General features: G+C 48.2%; 1 long non-coding RNA gene across 1 annotated transcript in view; it reads right to left on the bottom strand.

The window, feature by feature from the left end:
* Window positions 1-6,150: 6,150 nt before the first annotated feature.
* The window catches only part of LOC137570408 (uncharacterized), a 172,523-nt gene continuing 159,005 nt past the window's right edge, over window positions 6,151-19,668 (bottom strand). Inside the window, exon 3 of the long non-coding RNA XR_011031024.1 lies at window positions 6,151-6,193. This is a non-coding gene — a long non-coding RNA (uncharacterized lncRNA). The remainder of the gene's footprint in view (window positions 6,194-19,668) is intronic.

Here is a 19,668-nt window from a genome sequence, read left to right as displayed (position 1 = left end):
CAGCGTTATTTTTTGTGATCTGTGCTGGGTGGGCTCTGCAGCCCCCAGCACAGATCATGTTTCATGCAGAGCGATCAGATCGCCCCCTTTTTTCCCCCCTATGGGGATGGTGTGCAGGGGGGGTCTGATCGCTCTGGTGGGCAGGCTTGTTGCGGGGGGGGGCACCTCAAAGCCCCCCTCCGCGGCGAAATTCCCCCCTCCCTCTCCTACCTGCTCATCCCCGGTGATCGGGGCTGCACAGGACGCTATCCGTCCTGTGCAGCCAGTGACAGGCTGTCCCCTGTCACATGGCGGCGATCCCCGGCCGCTGATTGGCCGGGGATCGCCGATCTGCCTTACGGCGCTGCTGCGCAGCAGCGCCGTACAATGTAAACAAAGCGGATTATTTCCGCTTGTGTTTACATTTAGCCTGCGAGCCGTGATCGGCGGCCCACAGGCTATTCACGGAGCCCCCCGCCGTGAATTGACAGGAAGCAGCCGCTCGCGCGAGCGGCTGCTTCCTGATTAATTAGCCTGCAGCCTGCGACGCAGAACTGCGTCGCTGGTCCTGCAGCTGCCACTTTGCCGACGCACGGTATAAGCGTGCGGTCGGCAAGTGGTTAAGGAATTCAAAAGCACTCCTACTGAATAAGGTATGCCAAGTTCAAGTTTTCCTAGCTAAAACAAAGTTTTTGCAGATATCCAGTTTTACACATGAGAAACAGGGATGTGCAGCAATTAGTAATGCAACATTTATTAAGTTTTTATAAATAGGCCCCTTTGTGTATTATGTCGTCAAAAGAAAAAGTGAGTGTGGCACTCCTGCTAGGATCAGGAAGGATCTGTGGGTTGAGAAAAAGTTATATCCCAAAAACTCCTGCTTGTAACAATATCTTGCACTATTTGACACTCAGCCACTGACGTGTGCCTCACGTATATGGCAAGAAGAAAGCAATCATGTATTCATTGTGAACAAGAAGCAGATCTGGGCACCATCCGTCATTCAGCTTATTTATTGTAAAACAGCTTGTGCAGTGTACAAAGTCAAATAGTTATCACCTGGTATTCCATGGCGTATGTGGAGTGGGTTGGAGGTGGGTGCTCAGGGCTGTAGAAGGGTCGGCGACGGCCGTTTCGCGTCCACCAGGACGCTTGGTCACGCTGCGTTCCACAAGAAGGGCAGCCGAAGCAGGACCGGCATATGACGAGGAAAAGCCCCTCCCCTTCCGGTCACGCGACGGCGCCCATCCTCGGAGGTGATTGGTCGGCTGGCAGAGAGGGCCTGGCTCACAGTGCGCATGCGGGACTCAGTGACGCGGAACAGACCTACAGGTCGCATGACGGACCAAAAATAAAAATTTACACTTAAAGTCTGCCGGTTGAGGCGTATCCCTATACGACACGCCACCCTGTTCTGCGCATATGCGGAAGTGTTACCACCTCCAGATATGTCCAAACGGTACATACCTCCTGGTCCCTTAATTCATGCACACCCATGAACCAAGCGCCATCTTGCGGCCGATACAATTAGTGCACAGTGTGTAGTGTAACCACAATTTCACATAGTGACTAAAATCAATACAAGCTGGGGCGGAGTGAGAGACAGATAGAGACCAAACAGTTATACTGTAGATGTCCCGGAAGGCCTATTATCCCAATAAGCCTAAACATCACTATATAAATTACTGGCCACATTTTATCGGGGATGTGGGAAATATTGCGCAATAACGCCTTCACAGCCAGGAAAAAAGGGGGAGGGGTGAATGAAAAGGCAGGAAAGGAGGAAAAGGGGCCCACTACCCCTTAAGTGATTTCAATCTACAATTCTATATTTAGTACAATCCACAAAAGCCACCCATATTGACAATGGGGGAGGGGGGGGGGGGGAAAGGGGGGAAGAGGGAAAAGGGGAAAAGGGGGGAAGGAAGGGGATGATTTTTCTTAAGGGTCAGGGTTCTTCTAAAGGGGCATCTCAGGGGTCTAACATGCATGAGAGTTCTATCTTATCATTTAAACCTAGGGGGCCCATTGCATTAGTTTGCAAAATCAGCCACATCTCTCTCCTCAGTAGCATTTTCTCTCTATCACCTCCACGTCTCTGTGGTTCAACTCTTTCCAAAACAGCAAACCTTAGGCCTCTACCGTTTCCCCCATGTGCCTCATGCATATGTGTCACCAATCTTGTCCCACTTTTTCCAGATTTCACCGAGCTTAAATGCTCTCCTATTCTGACCTTTAACGGGCGAGTTGTTTGGCCTATATAGTATCGGCCACACGGGCAGAACATTACATAAACAACATAGTCAGTGATACAAGAAAAGAAAGCCTTGGCCTGGAATATCTCCTTCCCCACCTGTGTGCTCCTCTGGAGCAGCATGTGGGGACAATGGACACAATGCCCACACCTGAAATTCCCTTTTGGAATATTTCTATTCAACCAATTTGTTTTCCTGGGGGAAATGAACTCGCTTCGGGTGAGCATGTTCCTCAGGGTGGGTGCCCGCCTGAAAGCTACTCGCGGCAAACCTCCCACTTTTCTCGACAGGTCCGCGTCTTTCATGATAACATCCCAGTGTCTAAAGACCGTCCTTCTAACCTTGTCCGCCAGAGGAGTATAGTCAAATGTAAAAGTCATCCTTTTTGTGTCTGAGTCCTTTCTTATTTTGGGAATCAACAGATCAAGTCTATCTTGCTCTTTGGCCCGCTGTCTAGCTGTTTCTAATTGGACAGGGTCGTAGCCTCTGTTAATGAACCTTTCTGTCATCTCGTGTGCCTGTCGGTCGAAATCTGACTCTTTCTTGTTATTCCTTCTTAATCTTAAATATTGTCCATATGGGATTGCCCTAAGTACATGTTTCGGGTGGAAACTATTGGCATGTAAAATTGCGTTTGTGGCTGTCGGTTTTCTATAGCCCTTGCTATGGATCCCGTCGTCCTGAACAACCAGTCTTAGATCTAAAAACGTGACCTCTGTATGGCTTAACTCTGCAGTAAATTCCATATTAATTTCATTGATATTCAAAAATCTCATAAATGAGTCAAACTCATGGTCAGTACCCGACCACACCACCAGGACGTCGTCCACATACCTCGACCATTGTCTGACGTATCTCCTGAATGGATTCCTCTCGGAGAACACGGCAGACGCCCCGAGGAAGAGGTTAGCAAAGGAGCATGCCACAGGGGTCCCCATGGCGGTGCCAGCGGTCTGTTGGAACCAGCGCCCATCAAATAGGAACGCATTGTGTTTCAACACAAACTCCAAACATTTGCATAGAAAATCGACATAGTCATCGTCCTTCTCGGTACGTTTCAAAAATTGTCTGACCGCTAGCACTCCCATGTCCTGAGGGATATGACTGTACAGGCTGACCACATCAATAGTGGCCAGCCTGTCTCCTGGGACCCATGTGGCACGCTCCAACATCTGCAACACCTCCACCGTGTCCCTCAAATAAGAGGGCACTCCTCTCAATAGGGGGCGCAGGAGATGGTCGAGGTATCTGGACAACCTCTCAGTGAGAGATCCACAGCCTGAGACTATGGGACGTCCCGGTGGCGCGGTCATAGACTTGTGCATCTTGGGGATGTGGTACCACACAGGGCGTCTCGGGAAGGGGGGGACTAGGTCCAAGGCCAATTTTTTTGACAAAAAACCCCTCTCCATACCCTCCTCCATTAGATTCCTGAGCTCGCTCTGGAATTTTGGGGTCGGGTCAGCCGCGAGCGGACTATAGGTGGCTGTGTCGTTTAATTGCCTTTCGGCTTCTTGTTTATACTGATTCGCCGACATTATAACTAAGTTGCCCCTCTTGTCCGCTCCCTCTCTGCCAGCCGACCAATCACCTCCGAGGATGGGCGCCGTCGCGCGACCGGAAGGGGCGGGGCTTTTCCTCATCATATGCCGGTCCCGCTTCGGCTGCCCTTCTTGTGGAACGCAGCGTGACCAAGCGTCCTGGTGGACGCGAAACGGCCGTCGCCGACCCTTCTACAGCCCTGAGCACCCACCTCCAACCCACTCCACATACGCCATGGAATACCAGGTGATAACTATTTGACTTTGTACACTGCACAAGCTGTTTTACAATAAATAAGCTGAATGACGGATGGTGCCCAGATCTGCTTCTTGTTCACAATGAATACATGATTGCTTTCTTCTTGCCCTTTGTGTATTATAGCAGGGGTCAGAGGTGGGTTTACAAAACAGATGACCCGATAAGAATACACAAAGTTGCCCACTACACAAAAAGGTTAAGCAACTCTGCTGCACAACTTTTAGAAGATATGCTAATAGCAGTGTGTGTGGTTTGTTTTTCCCTTTTATATGTTGCCATGTGCAGTCATTAGATAAAGTTTTTTTTAGTCCACTACCACTTTGTTATTTGTAATTCAAAGCTTCACCGTGTTCTGAGGACAGTTCCCATGAAAAGACAACAATCAAGCTTTTGTGAGTGTTGTCAGTGAACTCCTCACATCTCTTGTCTCCTGGAAATGTCACGTAACAGCCGGCTGTCAGCACGCAGCTCTCAGTTGTGCCGTTTCACTTGGGCAGAGCTCATAAGGGCACACCGTGGGTCTACAGCAGCTAAACGCTTTTTCATGCAGGGAAAAGATGTGAATACAAGGTTAGGAAGAGTCACCTGAAGGTCTGTGAAGAAAACATTCACAAAACACTTGCAAAAACTCCTTACCACTATAGTTAGTTGTCCTATGTATTTGTTAAAGGATACCCAAAGTGACATGATGAGATAGACGTGTAGGTACAATGCTTAGCACACAAATAACTATGCTGTGTTCCTTTTTTCTTTCTCTGTCTGAAAGAGTTACATTTCAGGAATGTAATTGGCTGAGTTAGTCCTGACTCAGACAGGAAGTGACTACAGTGTGACCCTCACTGATAAGAAATTCCCCTTCTTATCTCTTTCTTGCTCTCAGAAGCCATTTTCTGCTAAGTGATTTATAGTTGGAATTTCTTATAAGTGAGGGTCACACTGTAGCCACTTACATACATGATATTTAACTCTTTCAGATAGAGAAAGAAAAAAAAAAAAAGGAACACAGCATAGTTATTTGTATGCTAGGCACTGTACATACACATGTCTATCTCATCATGTCATGTGTCACTTCGGGTATCCTTTAACCACTTAAGCCCACAGGGTTGAGATTTTTTTTGCATCTGAGCAACTTTCACCTACCATTCATTTGCCAATAACTTTATCACTACTCATTACAATGAATTGATCTATATCTTGCTTTTTCCGCCACCAATTAGGCTTTCTTTGGGTGATACATTTTGCTGAGAATTAATTTATTCTAAATCCATTTTAACAGGAATATTAAGAAAAAAATGGAAAAAAAATCATTATTTCTCAGCTTTTGGCCACTATAGTTTGAAATTAATACATGCTACCATAATTAAAATCCATGTACTTTATTTGCCCATTTGTCCCACTTATTACACCATTTAAATGATGTCCCTATCACAATGTATGACGCCGATATTTTATGTGGAAATAAAGGTGCATTTTTTCAATTTGCGTCCATCACTATTTAAAAGCCCATAATTTAATACATTATATTGATTTCTCATCCATTTAGGCTGCGCACGCTCCCGTGCGTGCTACCGCCACCGGCCGTTAGCCCAGAGATCATTGAAAGGGATTATAGATCCCTTTCACTGATCGAAGCCCCCCGGGGGAAAAGCCGACAGTGTCTCTTCAGATGCTGCGGCTTTTCTGAGTTCAAAAAGCTAATTTTAAATGTTAAAAAAATGTATTTATTTAATAGAAAGTGGTTGTGGGTGTAGTTTTACTATTTGGCCATAAGATGGCCACAGTCAAAAAGTCTTGGGAGCGATCGATCTCACTCCCAGGAAGAAGAATGAAGACCAGGAACTTTTTGAACTCAGAAAAGCCGCAGCATCTAAAGAGACGCTGTCGGCTTTTCTCCGGTTGGCTTCGATCAGTGAAAGGGATCTATAATCCCTTTCAATGATCGCTGGGCTAACGGCAGGCGGCGGGAGTACGCACGGGAGCGCGCGCAGCCTAACTGGACGAGAATTTCCGTCCAGTTAGGCTTAAGTGGTTAAACTATAATTTAAAGGGAAAAAAAAAACATACCTAAGAAGTAGAAATTCTCTGTATTTTCCAGAAGCTTCCCATGCTGTCCTCGACTGCTGCTGCCTGGGACAGTCCACTTGTTCACGGCCAGGCTCCTGTGCGTGTATGAAAAAGGCTGTATTGTACATGCACAAACAGGGTTCATACTTGTGCAGCAGCACAAAGCCGCTCATGCCCTCATGCACTGCCTGTACATATACTGTATACTTCCCCACCTCTTGTTTCCACCCCATTCCTTTAGATTGTAAGCTCGCAAGGGCAGGGCTCTCACCCTTTTGTGTCATGGAATGTTATTAATTTAATTGCTTGCCCTCTGTTAGACATTTATACATTTTAGTCTTCATGTTAAATCAAGTTGTAATCAGCAGTGCTGTATCTTGTATCAGTGTTCATATTTGATGTATATTATTGTCTGTATCATTATGTATCCCTTGTTTGTTTTCTTACATTGTACAGCGCCACGGAATATGTTGGCGCTTTATAAACAAATAATAATAATAATAATAAGGAACTGAGTAAAACTCAGACTATACTGTACATGCTCAGTATGATTGCACTCGTGCACGGATGGGAGCAAGGCCACAAGAACAAACCCAACAAGTCAATGGCATAACTACAATTCATTGGGCCCCCGAAGTGAATCTTTGATGGGGGCCCTCCCAATGTTCACACCCCTTCCCTTGCCTCCCCTTGGTGCCCTTCATGGCCTTAAATCCCATCTCACAAGGGTCAAAAAACTATGTGGCCATCGTAATCTTCACACCCATAACAAGCATAGCAACAAAAACAACTAATCTGAATTATATTACTCTGTATCAGAGGAAGGGAAGGTTAGTAGTTGGGGGGCTCCCCACAGCTCTGGGCCCCCTCTGCGATCGCTGGGGCTGCTCCCCTCTAGTTACCCCCCTGCAACAAGCTCTTGCCAGATATGTTCAGAGAGGAACTGCTTGGGAACAGTGGACGGCTCAAGGTTGGTACAGGAAGTGTTTTCTTCTAATGCGGAATCTGTTTGTATTGTAAAATCCACTTTAGGTTCTCTCACTTCAAGTACATTTCCAAGGTTCTTTATATTAACTAAACCCGCCCTTTTTACAACTAACTTAATGGTGTACCCAACCCCACTCTCTAAAATCTCCCCTATACTCACCTTCCGAAGGTCTTCAGTTTCAAGGACACATGATGCCACCTTCCAGCCACACATCTATGGAGCCCAAAGATCTCGGAGCCACAAAACATTGTCTTTCTCTTCCCACAGGCCCTTGTGCCAGGCTACTCTCAGGCTTTCCAGCGCACTCCAGTGCATGCAATTAAAGGAGTATGCCAGACTGGTATTTATAACTTTACTCAACATAAGTTTAGTGACGGTCATGTCTAGGAGAACTCATGGAGAAGTGAATGTGATTTGTTTAATCAACTGATAGATTTGCAAAGCTCTGATTTGCTGTGATCACACACAAAATTGTGGCCTGCAATTCCGCAGTTTGCATTTCCCAAACCCCCGGGCACACAAGATTCTATCGGGCGCCTCCGGGTGTGCAAAATTTACTCTGCTTGTCAGTAATTGGGCTCCTCCATGCGCCCAAGTGTAACTTCTTTGTTGCATATCGCTGCTTTGCGTTAGAGGGGGATTAAGGTTTGAGGGGTAGGGTTAGGTGCCACAGGGGGTGGGTTAGCTAACAATGGGGGGGTCTTAGGGTTAGGCACCCCCCGGAGGAAGTTTTAGGTTTATGCACCACCAGGGGGGAAATCATAGGTTTAAGGAAAAATCAGTATAATCAGACGCACAAATGCAATCCTATCTGATGTACAAGGCAGTGCGCCAATATATTTTGATAATATCACAGTCTGCAGGTATAGGTAACACAGTCCTAAACAACAGGGAAGATTTTCTTCTGTATTAAGTCCATATAATTATCATTCAGGCAAATATGATTCCTCTTTGTGGTTCTTCTATTGGCATATTACCTCCATCACACCTATATAGGAAAAGGACTCACCCTCTACTAAGACCACCACTCTGGTCTTAGTCACGCCTTGGAGTTATTCCTGGGTCACTCCCGACCTCTACGATCTGTAAACCTCTTTCCACATATGGTCCGTATCCTCTAGTGGCTGTGTATGCCTCAACAAAACAAGGTAGAAAGAGTCCGGGCACCAAGAAGCTGCAGAATCCACGTTTATTTCATCCCCACAAACCGACAGAAAAGGGTGCACAGGGCTGGTCTAACAGCCGTTTCACAAGCACAAAAACACTTGCTTCCTCAGAGACTTTCGTCTCTGAGGAAGCAAGTGTTTTTGTGCTTGTGAAACGGCTGTTAGACCAGCCCTGTGCACCCTTTTCTGTCGGTTTGTGGGGATGAAGAAGCTGCAGAATCCACGTTTATTTCATCCCCACAAACCGACAGAAAAGGGTGCACAGGGCTGGTCTAACAGCCGTTTCAAGTCTCTGAGGAAGCAAGTGTTTTTGTGCTTGTGAAACGGCTGTTAGACCAGCCCTGTGCACCCTTTTCTGTCGGTTTGTGGGGATGAAATAAACGTGGATTCTGCAGCTTCTTGGTGCCCGGACTCTTTCTACCTTGTTTTGTTGCATACATGTGCTATTGTCTGGGGGCACATCGAGCTTTGCCACCGACCCCCACTAAGTCTGCCAGCAGCAACTTGTGCCGCCTCCTTCTCTCCTATTGACTGACACATGTGTATGCCTCAGCTTGCTTGTGTTTTATACCTCCAAATAAAGTATGCAGTGTGAACCAGGCGGGCGGACGCGAAGTCAGAGAAGCGGCTGTGTGCGCGGCAGCCTTGTGTTGTAGCAACGCCAATTGAGAAAGCCCTCAAGAGGCCACCGATGCGGGGGAGAGCCAGTCATAAAAACTCATGCTGGATTTTAATTTATGGATATTGTAAGTGCTATAATTTTAAAGTTTATACTTGAAAGACAGTATTACGCTATGCAAAGTTTTTATTTGGAAGTATAAAACACAAGCAAGCTGAGGCATACACAGCCACTAGAGGATACAGACCATATGTGGAAAGAGGTTTACAGATCGTAGAGGTCTGGGGTGACCCGGGAATAACCCCAAGGCGTGACTAAGACTAGAGTGGTGGTCTTCATAGAGGGTGTGTCCTTTTCCTATATGTGTGTGGTGGGGGCGATATACAGTGGCGGCGCCACGCTGGGGCTTACCCAGGCTTCAGCCCCAGCTGGTGACTCATTAGCCCCCCCCCCCCTTAAAACCCCACCCGCCACGGGAGCAGGAGGAGAGCAGCGAGGTGGAGGGAGAGTAGTGGGCAGCGGCGGAGAAGGGGGGCCATCTCCCCCCCACCCTCTTCCCTCACCTTAGGGCTCTCCCACGCCTCCGGAACTAAGTGCTGTGTGGCGTTTGGCAGCGGGCGGAACTTACCTCCGTCTTGCTCTAAGCGCCAGAAGTTCTGGTGCCGCAGCCGCTGCTCTGGACGAGACCAGACTAGCGGTAAATCATCCCGCGCCTGCAACGGAGGCAAGTTCCGCTCGCTGCCAGCCACTGCACCACACTTTGTTTTGGAGGGGAGAGCGATGGAGGGAGAGCCCCAAGGTGAGGGAAGGAGGGGGGAGATGGTCCCCCTTCCCCACAGCTCTCCCTTTTCTCTGCACTGCTCCCCTCCTGCTGGGGGCACACCTGGCTACCTATACTGGGGACATATACCCCTGCCTACATATACTGGGCACATATACCCCTACCTACATATACTGGGCACATATACCCCTGGCTACATATACTGGGCACATATACCCCTGACTACATATACTGGGGACATATACCCCTGACTACATATACTGGGGACATATACCGCTGGCTATATATTCTGGGCACATATACACCTGCCTACATATACTGGGGACATATACCCGACTACATATACTGGGCAAATATACCCCTGACTACATATACTGGGCACATATATCCCTGACTACATATACTGGACACATATACCCCTGACTACATATTCTGGGGACATATACCCCTGCCTACATATACTGGGCACATATACTCCTGCCTACATATACTGGGCACATATACCCCTGACTACATATACTGGTCAAATATACCTCTGCTTACATATACTGGGGACATATACCCTTGACTACATATACTGGGCACATATACCCCTGCCTACATATACTGGGGACATATACCCCTGACTACATATACTGGGTACATATACCCCTGACTACATACACTGGGCACATATACCCCTGGCTACATATACTGGGGACATATACCTCTGGCTACATATACTGGACACATATACCTCTGGCTACATATACTGGGGACATATACCTCTGGCTACATATACTGGGCACATATGCCCCTGACTACATATACTGGGCACATATACCCCTGACTACATATACTGGGCACATATACCCCTGACTACATATACTGGGCACATATACCCCTGACTACATATACTGAGCACATATACCCCTGCCTACATATACTGGGCACATATACTCCTGCCTACATATACTGGGCACATATACTCCTGCCTACATATACTGGGCACATATACCCCTGACTACATATGCTGGGCACATATACCCGATTACATATACTGGGCACATATACCTCTGGCTACATATACTGGGCACATATATCCCTGGCTACATATACTGGGGACACTGGCTGTTTGTCATTATGTGCATTTACTGGTGAAAAGCTGTCTCTTATGTGCATTTACTGGTGAAAAGCTGTCTCTTATTATGTGCATTTACTGGTGAAAAGCTGTCTCTTATGTCCATTTACTGGTGAAAAGATGTCTCTTATGTGCATTTACTGGTGAAAAGCTGTCTCTTATGTGCATTTACTGGTGAAACGCTGTCTCTTATGTGCATTTACTTCATATTTCTTTTTATGTAACTACATTAGCTGGTACAACTACATTAGTTAGCTCCGCCTACATGTCATGACCACGCCACCTTTTCTCACCGCGGAATTCCCCCCTGTAAGCCGCACCTGCCAGCTCTTGTGCTCCCTTTGAGCCCCCCAAAAATCTGAAGCTGGAGCCGCCACTGGTGATATGCCAGTAGAAGAACCACAAGGTGGAATCATACTTGCCTGAATGATAATTATATGGAATTAATACAGAGGAAAATCTTCCCTGTTGTTTAGGACAGTGTTGCGCTATAGGTTTTAGGCACCACCAGGGGGGGTATCTTAGGGTTATGCACCACCAGGGGGATCTTAGTGTTATGCACCACCAAGGGGTTCCTAAGGTTAGGCACCCTCAGCGGAATCTTAGGGTTAGTAATCGGTAGAGGGAGGATTCTGTGTAAGAGTAGGGTTAGGTTTAATCATAGTAAAACTTACCGATATTTTACTATCGCAATCCAGCAAAAGCAATATCGCTAATTTTAGCAATATTTTACTAGCAGAAATCCCCTGAGCTCTTTTTTTCCAGGTGCCTTTATTTGATGTATGCTATATACACACACTATCTCTTCTGGGAAAGGAAGTTTTATTACCCCCAGGGGCCATCAAATACCTCATTATGCAACTGATCAGCACAACAAAGACCAGAGCTGGGGATCACTATGTAAAGAGGTTATAATAAATTCCCTTTAGAGGTAGAAGGAGACCCTGCGATGGTGCTGCTAATGGATCCCCTGTTGCTTTCTCACTCATACAACAGAGCTGCTTACTTGACTTAAGTATAAGTCCACTCGAAAGTTCCACCCCCTACTGAGATATTTAATGTACTCTTTCAGCAGTTCGGCTGCAGCTACTTTGAGTGATTTTATTGAGGGAGCTTTTCAGCCATTGTGTGAGTCATTCTTCAGGATGTAACTTAAAAAAATATTTCCAGTGGTTAGTGATTTGTGCAGTCACAATTCCTGGCATAATCGTTTCTCGCTCACACAAGCCATCATAAGCATGATTATAGCAATCACAGTCGCCAAAGCATTTAGCCACTCTTCAAGCTCAACTCCATTTTCAAATCAAATAGCTACTGAAAATACTCAGTCTTTATTTAGGTCTGGCTGTAAAACAGATAAATTAATACACAAATTCAGGGCCGGTTCAAGTAACAATTGGGCCCGAGGGAAAAATTAGCCCCCCAACAGACACCCCCAACCAAAAAGCATCAGAGGCCCTTTGTTGCAGCCAAATTTCCCTCCTGGGCCCCTGAGCTGGCTGCTGACCCTCCCCCAATCACCTCCCAACTTAACACACTCTGCAGAGTCCCTGGGGATCAACAGTTAAGATGGGGAGGGACACCTTGGGGGCCCCTACAGGCTATGGGGCCCCGGGGCAATTGCCAATTTTTTCCTATGGTAGCTCTGGCCCTGCACAGATTGTATACAGCAAAAACACTCCTGAAAGAATGCCTTTATATCCCAGGTAGTTCTTCTTAAGGAAATGCTCTTCCTGGCATTTACATATAATGCCATGCCAGTCCAGGCCACTCTTCCCTTCAATGGGGGGTGCTGATCAGGTAAATTCTGCAGAACACAGATGTGTGAGGCTGCCATAGACATGACAGACAGTGTTGGGGGAAGGGGGTTGCAGGAGTTGGCATGGGGAAGCTCCCAGAGCAGCAGGGCAAGCATCAAGTCACTGAATTTTCCATCAAGGTATAATTTTGGGCTGATTTATTATAGATCGGCTACAAGTGCACGTATCCTTTAAAGTAGAATGAATTGTAAATAATACCGCTCAGCAAATAGCAAAGTAGGAGTAGTAACCAGTGGTGTAGTAGAGGTTGCGACTGCACCGGGCCGTTCTGGATCAGAGGGGCCCACTAGTGGCTCTCCTTCATCCACCTTAATAGCTTTTCATTGATGCTATGCTGGTAATAAACACCTCTATATGTGCATTTTATTATAGTAGTCCTTACCAAACTGTTCCCTTACTCTGATTACACCTCTCTGATTCTGCAGCAGTCCCAGATAGATTTTAGGATCCATGGATGGGAGAAAACGCACATTACAGCAACTCATCTATAATTCGGTTTAAAGAGGACCTACCTACACATGTATTATTTGGCATTACAAGTACACGTACACACAGGGAAAAATGTACCTTTTGCTAAGGAGACCTCAATGTTGAGGACAACAGCTCTTGTGACTTATCAACTGGGAATACTGGAGTTGCTACAGGGATCTCTGGTAAATAAGGGGTAGAAGCACATCCAGGACCACCAGCAGGACAACCATGCATGTGACTGAAACAGTTGCACAGTGTTCCTGTGTACTAACACATAGTCAACCCTGGGAAAAGTGACAGCATTTTTGTCGGTGATTGCTGTACTGCAGAAATAGTGTTATATAAGGATCCCTGGCGAATATTGGTGTTATTAACATTGAAATAAATAGTACATCCCAAGCCCCTTTAACCCCTTGTCACATATACAGGCTGGTATTATAGCCAAATAGCGGAGTCTGGACTGTGTGGGGCTCCACACCCTGAGTTATACCAGTGTGCATGGTCCATGATGCGGACGACTATGGAAGAGAAGGGTAGCAAAGCCAAACCACCATGGATCCAGTGCCCAGGAAGAGGTGGGGGTCTAGGCCCGGGAAAGGAGGGGGGGTAGTGTTGGGAGAACACCTGGATGTTCGGGTTCGCAAACGTTCGTCGAACATGGCCGCGATGTTCGGGTGTTCGCGCCGAACTCCGAACATAATGGAAGTCAATGGGGACCCGAACTTTCGTGCTTTGTAAAGCCTCCTTACATGCTACATACCCCAAATTTACAGGGTATGTGCACCTTGGGAGTGGGTACAAGAGGAAAAAAAATAGCAAAAAGAGCTTATAGTTTTTGAGAAAATCGATTTTAAAGTTTCAAAGGGAAAACTGTCTTTTAAATGAGGGAAATGTCTGTTTTCTTTGCACAGGTAACATGCTTTTTGTCAGCATGCAGTCATAAATGTAATACAGATGAGAGGTTCCAGGAAAAGGGACCGATAACGCTAACCCAGCAGCAGCACACGTGATGGAACAGGAGGAGGCGCAGGAGGAGAAGGCCACGCTTTGAGACACAACAACCCAGGCCTTGCATGAGGACAAGAAGCGTGCGGATTGCATGCATTTTGCCGCCATGCAGTCATAAATGTAATAAAGATAAGAGGTTCCATAAACAGGGACCGGCAACGCTAACCCAGCAGCAGCACACGTGATGGAACAGGGGGAGGCGCAGGAGGAGAAGGCCACGCTTTCAGACACAACAACCCAGGCCTTGCATGAGGACAAGAAGCGTGCGGATAGCATGCATTTTGCCGCCATGCAGTCATAAATGTAATAAAGATAAGAGGTTCCATAAACAGGGACCGGCAACGCTAACCCAGCAGCAGCACACGTGATGGAACAGGGGGAGGCGCAGGAGGAGAAGGCCACGCTTTCAGACACAACAACCCAGGCCTTGCATGAGGACAAGAAGCGTGCGGATAGCATGCATTTTGCCGCCATGCAGTCATAAATGTAATAAAGATAAGAGGTTCCATAAACAGGGACCGGCAACGCTAACCTAGCAGCAGCACACGTGATGGAACAGGAGGAGGCGCAGGAGGAGAAGGCCACGCTTTCAGACACAACAACCCAGGCCTTGCATGAGGACAAGAAGCGTGCGGATAGCATGCATTTTGCCGCCATGCAGTCATAAATGTAATAAAGATAAGAGGTTCCATAAACAGGGACCTGGCAACGCTAACCCAGCAGCAGCACACGTGATGGAACAGGAGGAGGCGCAGGAGGAGTAGGCCACGCTTTCAGACACAACAACCCAGGCCTTGCATGAGGACAAGAAGCGTGCGGATAGCATGCATTTTGCCGCCATGCAGTCATAAATGTAATAAAGATAAGAGGTTCCATAAACAGGGACCGGAAACGCTAACCCATCACAGATGGTTATTGTTCATGTTACTTGGTTGGGGTCCAGGAGTGTTGCATAGTCGTTTCCAATCCAGGATTGATTCATTTTAATTTGAGTCAAACGGTCTGCATTTTCTGTGGAGAGGCGGATACGCCGATCTGTGACGATGCCTCCGGCAGCACTGAAACAGCGTTCCGACATAACGCTGGCTGCCGGGCAAGCCAGCACCTCTATTGCGTACATTGCCAGTTCGTGCCAGGTGTCTAGCTTCGATACCCAATAGTTGAAGGGTGCAGATGGATTGTTCAACACAGCTACGCCATCTGACATGTAGTCCTTGACCATCTTCTCCAGGCGATCGGTGTTGGAGGTGGATCTGCACGCTTGCTGTTCTGTGTGCTGCTGCATGGGTGTCAGAAAATTTTCCCACTCCAAGGACACTGCCGATACCATTCCCTTTTGGGCACTAGCTGTGGCTTGTGTTGTTTGCTGCCCTCCTGGTCGTCCTGGGTTTGCGGAAGTCAGTCTGTCGGCGTACAACTGGCTAGAGGAGGAGGAGGATGTCAATTTCCTCTCTAAAGTCTCCACAAGGGCCTGCTGGTATTCTTCCATTTTGACCTGTCTGACTCTTTCTTCAAGCAGTTTTGGAACATTGTGTGGATCCAGAAGGGTATAAACCCAGTAATTGGTGTTGTCCAGAATGCGCACAATGCGTGGGTCGCGTTCAATGCAGTCTAGCATGAATTGAGCCATGTGTGCCAGAGTCCTGCCAGAATCCTCATCATCCTCTTGTGAGCGTTGTGATAGTTGTTGTGATGCATCATAGTCGTCACCTTCTTCCTGGTCTGCTTCTGCTGACCATTCGCGCTGAATTGTGGAAGTCCACCGCTCTGTCCCTCGTCAGTGGTGGCATGAAATTCCTGCTCCAACTCCAGCTGTTCCTCCTCCTCTTCTTCGTCATAGCTGCTGGGGCCAGCATTTCCTGAGGCGGATGGCCTGATGTTGGTACCATCACGCTGATCGTTTTCTCCTTCAGATTCCCCCAGTTGCATCATGACAGCTGTTTCCTTGATTTTCAACATTGACTTCTTCAGTAAACACAGCAGTGGTATGGTAATGCTGACTGAAGAGTTGTCACTGCTCACAAGCAACGTGGATTGCTCAAAATTTTGGAGGACTTGGCAGAGGTCCAACATGTTGGCCCAATCGGATCCACAGAAGCTTGGCAGCTGTCTCGGTACTACGCCGTCATGTACTGGACCACTGCACTCTTCTGCTCGCAAAAGCGGGCTAGCATGTGCAGCGTAGAATTCCAGCGCGTAGGGACATCACACAGCAAGCGATGGTGGGGGAGATTGAAGCGCTCCTGCATCTTGGCGAGTGCCCCCGAAGCAGTACTGGAATTTCTACAATGTTTGGCCACTCGTCGCACCTTCAACAGAAGATCGGCCACGCCTGGGTATGTCCTCAGGAACCGCTGAACTACTAGGTTAATCACGTGCGCCAGGCAAGGGATGTGTGTCAGCTTAGCCAACCTTAAAGCGCGAATGAGATTACTCCCATTATCACACACAACCATGCCCGGTTTCAGGTCCAGCGGTGCCAGCCACAAATCCGTCTGTTCCTTTATTCCCCTCCAAATTTCCTCCCCTGTGTGCTGCTTATCCCCAAGGCAGATCAGCTTCAGCAACGCTTGCTGACGCATGCCAACAGCTGTGCTGCACTGCTTCCACGATCCTACAGCTGCAGGGTTAGCGTTTCCGGATGAGGTACAGCTTTGAGATGCGTTGGAGGAGAAGGAGTCAGAGAGGTAGGTGCTGCTGTTGTTATCCAGTGGGAGGGACGGCGGTGCAGCTGTTTGCGGCATGGGCAACACCTGCGCCATAGCAGGTGAGGAATCGCTGCCAGGCTCCACAAGGTACACCCAGTGCGCGGTAAGGGAGATGTATCGACCCTGGCTGAACGCACTCGTGCAGGTGTCAGTGGTGAGGTGATTCTTGCAGGCAACGGCATTCTTCAAGCTTCGGGTTATTTTGCTGACCACGTGCTCATGCAACTCAGGCACTGCAGAGCGCGCAAAGTGGTAGCGGCTGGGAACCACGTAGCGTGGGATGGCCACTGACATCATGCCCTTGAAGCTGTTTGTCTCCACCACTCGATATGGCAGCATTTCGCAGGCCAGAAGCTTGGCTATGCTGGCTGTTAGTGCCACGGCCCGGGGGTCATTTGCTGGCAATTTCCTCTTGCGCTCAAGCATCTCCGAGACAGACAACTGAACCGTAGGGCTGCACACTGAACGGCTGTTGGTTGTTGTGTTTGATGACTGGGAGACCTCAAGAGCACTATTCCGGAAAGTGACAGTGTCAGCGTCGTCTGATGTTTGTGAATGTTGTTGTGAACCACGCAATGGCTGGGCTACTGCTGCTGCTGAGGAGGGTCTGGTGGTGAGTCTGGTGACCCCAAGGGAGGCAGTGTTGCTGGTACCCTGTCCTGGTGGCCACAGAGTGGGATGTTTGGATACCATGTGGCGGGTCATGATGGTGGTGGAGAGGTTGTTAATATGTTTCCCCCTGCTCAGGCGGGTCTTGCACACCTTGCAAATCACCATGGTACCATCCTCACTGCAGTCTTCAAAGAAAGGCCAGACTTTGGAGCACCTGCCTTGCTGGCGATTTCTGTTTGCGCCTCTTTTGCGTCTCACTTGAACTTCCACGCTTGCGGTGACTGAAATTTCGCGCCGCCTACCTTGTGGCACAAGGCGAACTCGTGCAGCAGTGGGTTCTTCAACAGACTCATCTGTGCTGCTACAACGGCGATGTTCTCCTTCACATACAAAATCTGGGTCTCTGTCAACATTGTCCATACCCTCCTCCTCTTCCATCTCCTCAAACTCGTCATATGTGATTGTGGGCCGCCGCCGTGGAGTAGAGCTCCCCACAACAACCTCTACGCAGCACACTCCAACGTCGTCGTCAAGATCTTCTCGGCCGACCTCCTGCAATTGAAACCCCTCCTGCCCAACTTGCTCTGGGATTTGGGTTTCAAAGTCCTCCTCGGACTCGCCTTGCATTTCAGTGCGCGGTGCATTTCCCACAGTCAATGGTTGTGAATCCGGGCACAAAATTTCTGGCTGTTCCATTGACCTTTGAAAGGTGGAAGCTTGTTGGGCTGGTAATAGCTCCTGCGAATACCCCATTGTGTCCTGAGTAAATTCTTCGGACTGGTTATTTGGCAGTTGTGTGCGTGGTGTCGCTGCCGGTTGTGTCAGCTTTGTGCCCACTGGCTCCTTGTAACTGGCTGAGGACTCGGACCTCGTGCGTGATGTGCTGGTGCTGCTTAACCCACTGCTGGACGCTTGAGAGGTCATCCAATTAATTATCTGGTCCTGTTCTTTTGGATTTGTGAGGGTTGATTTCCTGGACAACATGGGCGGTATTGAGTGGGTTTTCTTCGGTGCTCCACTGTGGCCTGTACGTGAACCGTCAGGGGGAACACCTCTTGCCTTGCCCCTCCCTCTTTCACAGGATTTCTTCTTCATTTCACTTATCCTTAAAGTACACGCTGACTGGCAGCAGTACAGTGGCAGTACAGAAATGCTATACAGTGGCGGGTGAGCGGTGTACTACTGTTCCCAGCAGAGACACAGAGTGGCAGTAAACACAATGCTATATAGTGTGGGTGAGCGGTGTACTACTGTTCCCAGCAGCGGCACAGAGCACAATGCTATACAGGGTGAGCGGTGTACTACTGTTCCCAGCAGACACACAGAGTGGCAGTAAACACAATTCTATATAGTGTGAGTGAGCGGTGTACTACTGTTCCCAGCAGCGACACAGAGCACAATGCTATACAGGGTGAGCGGTGTACTACTGTTCCCAGCAGACACACAGAGTGGCAGTAAACACAATGCTATATAGTGTGGGTGAGCGGTGTACTACTGTTCCCAGCAGACACACAGAGTGGCAGTAAACACAATGCTATATAGTGTGGGTGAGCGGTATACTACTGTTCCCAGCAGCGACACAGAGCACAATGCTATACAGGGTGAGCGGTGTACTACTATTCCCAGCAACGACACAGAGCACAATGCTATACAAGGTGAGCGGTGTACTACTGTTCCCAGCAGACACACAGAGTGGCAGTAAACACAATGCTATATAGTGTGGGTGAGCGGTGTACTACTATTCCGAGCAGCGACACAGAGCACAATGCTATACAGGGTGAGCGGTGTACTACTGTTCCCAGCAGACACACAGAGTGGCAGTAAACACAATGCTATATAGTGTGGGTGAGCGGTGTACTACTATTCCCAGCAGCGACACAGAGCACAATGCTATACAGGGTGAGCGGTGTACTACTGTTCCCAGCAGACACACAGAGTGGCAGTAAACACAATGCTATATAGTGTGGGTGAGCGGTGTACTACTATTCCCAGCAGCGACACAGAGCACAACGCTTTACACGGTGAGCGGTGTACTACTGTTCCCAGCATACACACAGAGTGGCAGTAAACACAATGCTATATAGTGTGGGTGAGCGGTGTACTACTATTCCCAGCAGCGACACAATGACCGGGGGACCCTGGCTAGCCTGGCTGGAGAGAGAACTACCCTGCCTGCCTACCCAAAGCTAAACCCACAGACAAATGGCGGAGAAATGACGTGGATCGGGTATTTATTTACCCGAACCACGTGACCCGTTCGGCCAATCACAGCGCTAG

Source organism: Hyperolius riggenbachi, chromosome 4, assembly GCF_040937935.1.
Source record: "Hyperolius riggenbachi isolate aHypRig1 chromosome 4, aHypRig1.pri, whole genome shotgun sequence".
NCBI lineage: Eukaryota > Metazoa > Chordata > Amphibia > Anura > Hyperoliidae > Hyperolius > Hyperolius riggenbachi.
Note: the sequence above shows the minus strand (reverse complement) of the source record. Positions and strands in the feature narration are given on the sequence as shown.